The 8,399-nt window shown below is 29.6% G+C and overlaps 1 non-coding gene across 1 annotated transcript; it reads left to right on the top strand.

Annotated features, from left to right (window-relative positions):
- The first annotated feature begins 7,302 nt into the window (after positions 1 to 7,302).
- Positions 7,303 to 7,383, top strand: TRNAL-AAG (transfer RNA leucine (anticodon AAG)). Its single transcript has one exon. It is a non-coding gene; the product is annotated as a tRNA-Leu (tRNA).
- The last annotated feature ends 1,016 nt before the right edge of the window (positions 7,384 to 8,399 follow it).

Genomic DNA, 8,399 nt, shown 5'->3' on the forward strand with positions numbered 1-8,399 from the left:
GGTGAAAAACAATAAAAGGCTTCAAAGTGTGTCCTCCAAGATCTCGAACAAACATGATCATTCAAACAAGCAAAGGTTTCAACGGTATGAACAAGTAGAGAAAGTAAATATTTTTGTTGAATATAGTCAAAGGATTTATTTTGTTTAGCTCCCCATTTTGTATTATCATATTTATATGTCTATTAAATTAAAAAGTGAGGGTGTAGATAATACTTTTGGACACGTTTGTTCCCTTTTAAATACTTTTGTACATGTTTATCCCATATTTATTCTACTTATTTACATGAATGCCTTTAAAAATCGATTATGTTATAAATTAATTCATTATTCCTTAATTATCTATCAATATCTATATTATATTAAAAGGGACTATAAGGGGAGAATTTTCTTCTTCCCTTTTTGCCCTTATTATATATCTTAATAATTCCCTTTTGCCCTCAATAAGGTGGCTCTCCAACTCGCATAGTAGTTCTCATGTGCCTGTTGATTGTGAAGGGACGTGACTATTTGGATTTGATGACGATGAGACACAACTCTTCCATTGTAAGTATATAGATGTGTGACAGTATCTACAAAAATAAAGAAATTGATGCTTGATGCATTCATTATCTAGCAAAATATGAGATTCCACAAAACATTAAGAAGCAAAATCTTTCAAAATTAATGGAGACAATTTTTTATTCTTTGAAGAAAACTTTTTTACCAAATTAATGAAGAGGCACTATTATCCATCATTTTTCTTTCTTTGTTTATTTGCTTTAAAATTTTTACTTTCATCCCTAATTGTGTTTTGAAGAAGTTTTTGAAGTGAAAGGTTTTCCTTCGAGATGTTATTCTAGTAGAAGAAAAACACAAATAGAATATTTGAATGAAAAATAGTTGCTAAGAAATTGGACAAGTATTTGACAACCCAATTAGTCATCTGATCATTATTAAAGTAAGGAGCAAGTAAAATTTTGCAAAGAGGTGAAATCATTCAACAAAATAAGAAGCAAAATACTTACCTCGAATAAACATTGTTCTAAGGTGCGACAAATTTTGCTTGAAACAATGATTGAAACCAAAAGTAAAATGGAGTTTAATCGATTGGTGATGACAATTTTGTCGTTATAGGTTTGCTTTTTATATAAAAAGATTCTTTTAGATGATAAAGGGATATGGTGAGAGAGATTAGAAATTTAAGTGAGTATCATATAGGAATTGATTTGGTTCTTTTAATTTTAATTTCGTAATTCTAATTTTAAATCCTATCTCCTTCCTTCTTCAATAATGTGCATTTTCTTTCTCTCTATTGTTTCTTAGATTATGTGATTCAGTTTTCGTTCTTTTAATTTATTCATATATAATTGCTATGGGTTTATATTCTTTTAATTTTGTTATCTAATTGCAATCTATTTAGATACGGTGGTCCACATTAATAAAGTTTATATAATTCATAGATATCTTCAACTAGATTGATTTTACCTAATTTTATAAATGCAGTTAACAGGAGCAAGATAAAAAAAGTTGGTCAAGGTGAGGAACAATGGAGAAATTACTTAAAGAGGAGATATAGACTAACATTTATTTAATATTTTTTCAAGTCTGTATTTTTAAACTTGATGCTCATCCATGGAAAATTTCACAAAATGACTCAAAAAACCAAAAACTTTTCTACCAATGACCCCTTCATAAAAACTTTTCTACCACTGACATTTTTTCCATGCGAAATTCTAAAATTACCCCCAATTTTAATAAGCTTTCAAACCAAAACCTTCCATCTTCTTCCTTCAACCATTTCTCAAGTATTCATTTAAAATGTATTCAATGCAACACCAACATTCCACCAAAGCATTTATTTCCAACTAATATTCTACCAAAAAGTATTAAATAACATTGATATGAATAGAATGGAAGGTCACTCTCAATATTCACTTTTTGTCAAACTCCCCATGAAATTCTCTCATTGTTCTCTCGAAGTGTCCTCTCAAAGTTTCAGTTCAACATCCTCGTCGGTCGCTTTCATCGTCAGATTCAAAAGCAGAGAGAATTTAAGTGATATTCTACAATATTTCTTATCCCAGATTGCTTTCATAATAAGTATTGTTTGGCATTAAATGAACGACCGTATAGTAATATATACACAATTGTTCATTATAATATAAACGATCATTCATAAATTACTAGACGATCGTGTAGTAAGTTATAAATGATCGTGTAATAAGTTATAAACGATCATGTAGTAATTTATAAACGATCGTGTAGCAATTTATAAACGATCGTGTAGTACTGTATAAACAATCGTTCAGAAATTTATATAAGATCACATATACAATACTAAACGAACACTTATAAATAGTTGGGCGGTTGTTTATCAATTGCTGGGCGATTTCTTAAACTTTTATGGGATATTGCTTAAGATTTGCTTATCCCATTGTAGATTAATGACGCTACTTCGCATCTTTGTACAATTTGGTCGAAATTGGGATGAGTCAAGAATAAATAATGTTGGAAGTCATATGAAAGGTCTGAAAGTCAGAAATGATATAACAGTCAGTGAATTAGTGAGTATTATGTACCAACGCTGAATATCGATCCAGATATGTTTAATATACACATCAAAATTTGTTACAATTTAGTGGTCCTAGCTCCCTTGATTGACATAATCGATGATAAAGATCTTAGCATTTTTAGAAGGTGGTGATGCATCTCGGATGTCGTTATTTGTATCAGTTACACCTTGCGAAAGTCATGGAGTACACACAAACAATATGTACTAGCATTGCAATCCAACCGATCAACCCATTTCAACCAGTCAAAAAGTAGGATTATTGGACACTTAATCAAGTCTAGATACGAATAAGTTGGCCGAACATACCGCTTGAAGGATATAATTAAAGACGTCTGACGAGATTATGGAGTGAGCATAAGTCACAGGTGGGCTTATCATGCTAGAGAATATGGATTTGTGTTCACACAAGGGTCATCGAAAGGATTATGTGCTATTATTAGGGCATATGGCGAGGCACTTAAGCTTGAAAATCCAGTACGATCTTTGAGGTTGAAGTAGAGGACGGGCAATACTTTAAGCATGACTCCATGTATCAGTAGTTTTTTGAACTGCATCCGCCTAGTAATCGTTGTTAATGGGACCCATTTGCACGAAAAATACAAAGATGTGTTATTAATAGCAACGTATATTGATGGCAACAATAACATATATCCTATCGCCTTCAGTATTATAAATGGTGAGAATGATGAATCATGGACTTGGTTCATGAATCATTTGAAGGCTTCGATAGGAGGGATTCCGAATTTAGTGATTATATCATATCATCACATCTCAATGGCAAAGGCTATCTCAAGTATATTCCCTAATGCATTTCATGCTCTATGTATATATCATATTCGGAATAATTTGATTGACAAATTAAAGAATAAGGACATAATCCCACACTTCAACCTAGCTGCAAAAGCTTATAGAATATCTGAGTTTCACGGACATGTACTTGTATAGAGTTTAATTGCATTGAGATCCCGTGCTCCCATGCAATATTTGTAGCAACCCCTAAAAACACTAATGTTCAAACATTATGTGCAAAATGGTTTACAGTTGAGTGTATGTTTGTTGCTTACATTGAACCAATATTTCCAGTTGGACATAGATAAGAATGAAGTCAAAGACTAGATTTTGAAGACTTTGAAATTATACCACCACGAAAGGTAGCAAGTGTTGGTTGACGTCAAACTGCTAGGATACCTTCTACTAGAGAGGAGCCACAACAAATATACAGGTGTACACGATGTGGTTAGAGAGGACATAACAAAAAAACGTGTAGACAAACATTAATAACACTTGGCACTGGCCTATCTAGACTCAACAATATGTAATTTGTATGCAATCAATTTTTTATAAATGAAGGGCGATCGCTTAGTTATTTATGCGCGATCGATTAGTTACTATGTGTGATCATTTACTTCGATCTATGTGATAGCTTAGTTATTTCTATACAATCGCTTTATTATTCTTATGCGATTTCTTATTTATTTGTACGCGATATTGTAGTTATTATTTGCGATCGTTTACTCAAATATATGAGATCATTTAGTTATTTTTGGGCGATTGCTTAGTTAAATGTACAGTGCAATTTGAATTCTATTACCATAAATATTTATTTGCCCATAATTCAATTGAATTCAATCTTGGTAGCATCTTCATCATTAGTAAAATTGAACTTCTCGAATGCGGTCTCCTTGCAAGAATGCATTTGGGTCCTTCGGTCCAAGAATGAGTTCTTGTAGCCTTTCACTGCTTGTTTCTCATTCTACTATTTCCCTGGTCGGTCACGACCCAGTTATCAAGTTAAAATCGTCTTGGGAGAATGCTACCTTCTTCTCTAGAATGTTGAATGATATAACGTATGGGTTCACATCCGCTACCTCCCTTAACAGAAAATGGTGCAAAAGTTGTGCATTAAAAACAAAATCTATATCCAACAGTGAACCAAAGGTCGTTTTCCTATATAGTCTCGTTTGTTCTTCAACTTATTCCTAATCACAGAGGCAGTTTTGTGGACTTGGCAAGAGATGAAAGAAGGAAAATATTTCTGAGAGACGATCATCTTACCAATCTGACAAACGTGCACATTACAACAATTAGCAAACAATCGCATAACAAAAATTAAATGATCGCATAATAAAAACTAAACGATCATATAACACAAACTAAACGATTGCATAACAGATAGCTTAACAAACAATCATACGATATAAACCTAAACGATCAGACAATAAATATCTAAACGATCGCTTAGTATTCTCTATTCGATCACTTAGTATTCTCTATCCGATCGCTTAGTAATATCTAAATGCTCGCTTAATATTCTTTAAACGCTCGCTTAGTATTCTCTATCCATTCGCTTAATATTCTCTCAACGATCGATTACAAATGAATACACGATTAAACCCTAAAAGATAGTCAAACCTCGAATATCAACATGCATTCTTCAAGGAGAGGAGTCTCATACCTTTCAGATCACAACAACGGTGGCAAGTGCGTAGAGACAACCAACGAAAAATCTGTGAGGAGTGCTCGACTGAAGTTTAGAGAGAAAACAAGAGCAAATTTGAGAGAAAATTCCTTGAAAAGGCGTAGAAATTCTTTGAGAAGGAAATGAAGGAACCTATTGTTGTAAAGTGTTCGTACAGGTGCGGATGCCAAACGACATGAGGACTTTTTAAACTTGAGGGTAATTTTGGAATTTTGCATGGACAAAAGATTAGTGGTAGAAAAGTTTTTAAAAAGAGATCATTGGTAGTGGTTTTTGGGTCATTTTGTGAAAATTTCTCTCATCCATAGACTAAAAAAACACAATTCAAAAAAGTTTTTAAATTCTTACCAAAATTTTTAAAAGTAATATGTTAATTTTAAATTTTCGAACTCAAAAGTGGATGAAGTGACTAAATCAATTTGAATTTAAGTCGTAAGACTATCACATTCCAGCATCAAAGTAACATATAAATGGTTAAAAAAAAAGTTTAAAACAGAAAAAACACATTAGGTTTATCATAATTAATTTTAAGATAATTATATTTCATAATAGTTTTTTTTTTGACTGGTTTGCATCAATTATGGCTTGATCTGAATTTTTTTTGTTAGACAGATTTGTAGAATTTGTTCTAAAATTTATGTTCCAATGATGTTGATAAAGTTCAGATAAATAGAGTTGATGGAAAGGAGACTTTAACCTTTGTAACAAAAAAAAAAAATGAGGGGTGTGTTTAAAATATATTTTAAATGTTTTAAAAATAAGTCATTTTGAAAAAAATTGGAGTGTTTAGCAACCCATCAAAATAGCTTTTAAAGTATATTTTAAACATTTTTTATAAAAAAAAATTAAATAAAAAGGAATTTTTTTAAAAACAAAATTTTCTCGATCAATCTAAATGAGTCCGAATGTGGAATGCCCTTCGAGTACAAGAGTCGGATTAGATTTAGATTCAATAAAGCTCATCCAAGCCCACACCTATCACTTGTTGTACTTCAACTCAAAATTTGATGAGGGGCAAATTGCATAGTATGTAAGAAAAAACCGACGCGTAGCTTTTTCTTCCTTGATTTCATCTGTAATCCTACATATTCAACTTATTAGTGATGTAATTTTTGTAAACTCTACATTTAAATTCAATGAATGCATGAAAGCAAATTTTGCTCTATTTTCTCATAATCTCAATGTTTTTCTCATTAATAATTTCTAAATATTCCATTTCTAAGAGACAATAACTTTAGTAATATAAGTTATCAACGACCTTCAAAATTTAACAGTATAAATTGACATTTGTCGAAATATTAACAAAAAATTCATAAAATATAACTTCGTCGTTAAACAAGCCATCTTGTCCAAATGAAGCTCTATTAAAATTTTTGAGTTTTACACGATTTCAGTCATAAAAATCAAATGATTGATTAATTTCCTCTAGATAAATAAAGGCAATTGTTCTTTAATTATATGAATTGAACAAGATTATAAGATAATACTAATTTTAATTGATATTTACCCTCTGAAATTTGTGAACAAAAATGTCTCAATTTGTGAAAATTGTCTTGCTTTAAATAATTTCACTTTGGTTCTTTCTGATTCTTTAGGTGAAGCGCTTTTTATAGTAATTTATAATTGTATCAACCAAATCTAATGTCACTTTATTTATATCTGCAAAAAAAAAAAAAAAAAAAAAAAAAAAAGAAGGGGAGAAACTACCAAACTGAAATTTCAAGTACATAAGTACAAATAATTTTATCCTATTATTATTTTATTTTTTAAAAATTAGGTATTAAATTTTGTTTAAATAAAAAAAATGAATAAATAAATATTTTTTGAATGAGTAGGTAAAACTAAAAATTTCTTTAATTAAATTGATTAGAAATATAAAAGGCATTTTGATAATCATATATATTAAATTCTCATTCTAAATAGAATAAATACTACTAATGAGTTTCTAATTACGATTCTAATTCATTTACATTACAGATAAACAAACATCTTTAATCAAAATAACATTCAGATTACAACTCAATCTCATCACGATGGCATTTTATTGTGGTTACATCCAAATCTAAACAGCTAGGTAAACAAGTCCTAAGGTGTTTGAAAATTAATATACCAATTTATGATTTGAATATTTTTATTATGACGAAGATTTTTGTCATTTTTAAAATTGCATTTTTCCTGTTTTAACTCTTCTAACAGGTACCTAAGATTCATTTGGGCCTTGCAAATAATTTTAAATATTATATATAAAAACATTGATAATGAAGTCACAAATGTTGAGATGGCCGAGTTGGTCTAAGGCGCCAGATTAAGGTTCTGGTCCGAAAGGGCGTGGGTTCAAATCCCACTCTCAACAATTATTTACTTTTTTTTTTTCACTTTTCAATTTTTTTCTTCATTTGTTCTTTTTAACCACTTTTCAATTTTTTTTCTTCATTTGTTCTTTTTTTTTACCACTTTTCAATTTTTTTCTTCATTTGTTCTTTTTTTTTTTAATCACTTTTCAATTTTTTTTCTTTATTTGTTTTTTTATCACTTTTCAAATTTTTTTCTTGATTTTTTATCACTTTTTCAAAGTTTTCCCTTAATTTTATTTTGTTGGCTTTTTAATCACTTTTAGATATTTTTCTTAATTTGTTAATCACTTTTTGTTATTTAAGAAATTATATCTTCTCGATTCCTATATCTTTAATTTTTTCGATAATCTTAAAATTTTGGTAGGACAAATTTCCTTTTTTTCCCTTTTTGATGAAATTTCAAGGAAATTTCAATTTTTTTTTTAATTTTTAGGAATTAGCTATGTTAGCTCAATTCAAGTTTCTTCAGTTTATGGTCATGATTATGCACAATTGTATAGTTTCATACGCCAATGTCATTTCTGACAAATGATGAAGTTTTTTCAATGTGTTACTTTTTCTAATTTTCAACTTTTCTTAAATTTTAGCTTTACTTTAAATCCAAAACTTTCATTTCCACATAAATTAAATTTGGAAAAAAAAACCACAAAAACGCACTTGTATTATTTTTAATCCCATTCAAACTTCTTCATTAAATTTTCACATTATTTCACCTCAAAATTGAATGATGTGAGTTATGTTTCTTTTACCATCTAAAACTTTCAATTTCACATCATTTCACCTCAAAATTGAATGATGTGAGTTATGTTTCTTTTACCATCTAAAACTTTCAATTTCACATCATTTCACCTCAAAATTGAATGATGTGAGTTATGTTTCTTTTACCATCTAAAACTTTCAATTTCACATCATTTCACCTCAAAATATTCATAAACTTTATATTATTTTAAATTATTTTTCCATTTATTTTTTAAATTCATGTTCTCACATCATATTTACACAAACATTTACAATA

Source organism: Benincasa hispida, chromosome 6, assembly GCF_027475165.1.
Source record: "Benincasa hispida cultivar pf3 chromosome 6, pf3_genome.v1.1, whole genome shotgun sequence".
NCBI lineage: Eukaryota > Viridiplantae > Streptophyta > Magnoliopsida > Cucurbitales > Cucurbitaceae > Benincasa > Benincasa hispida.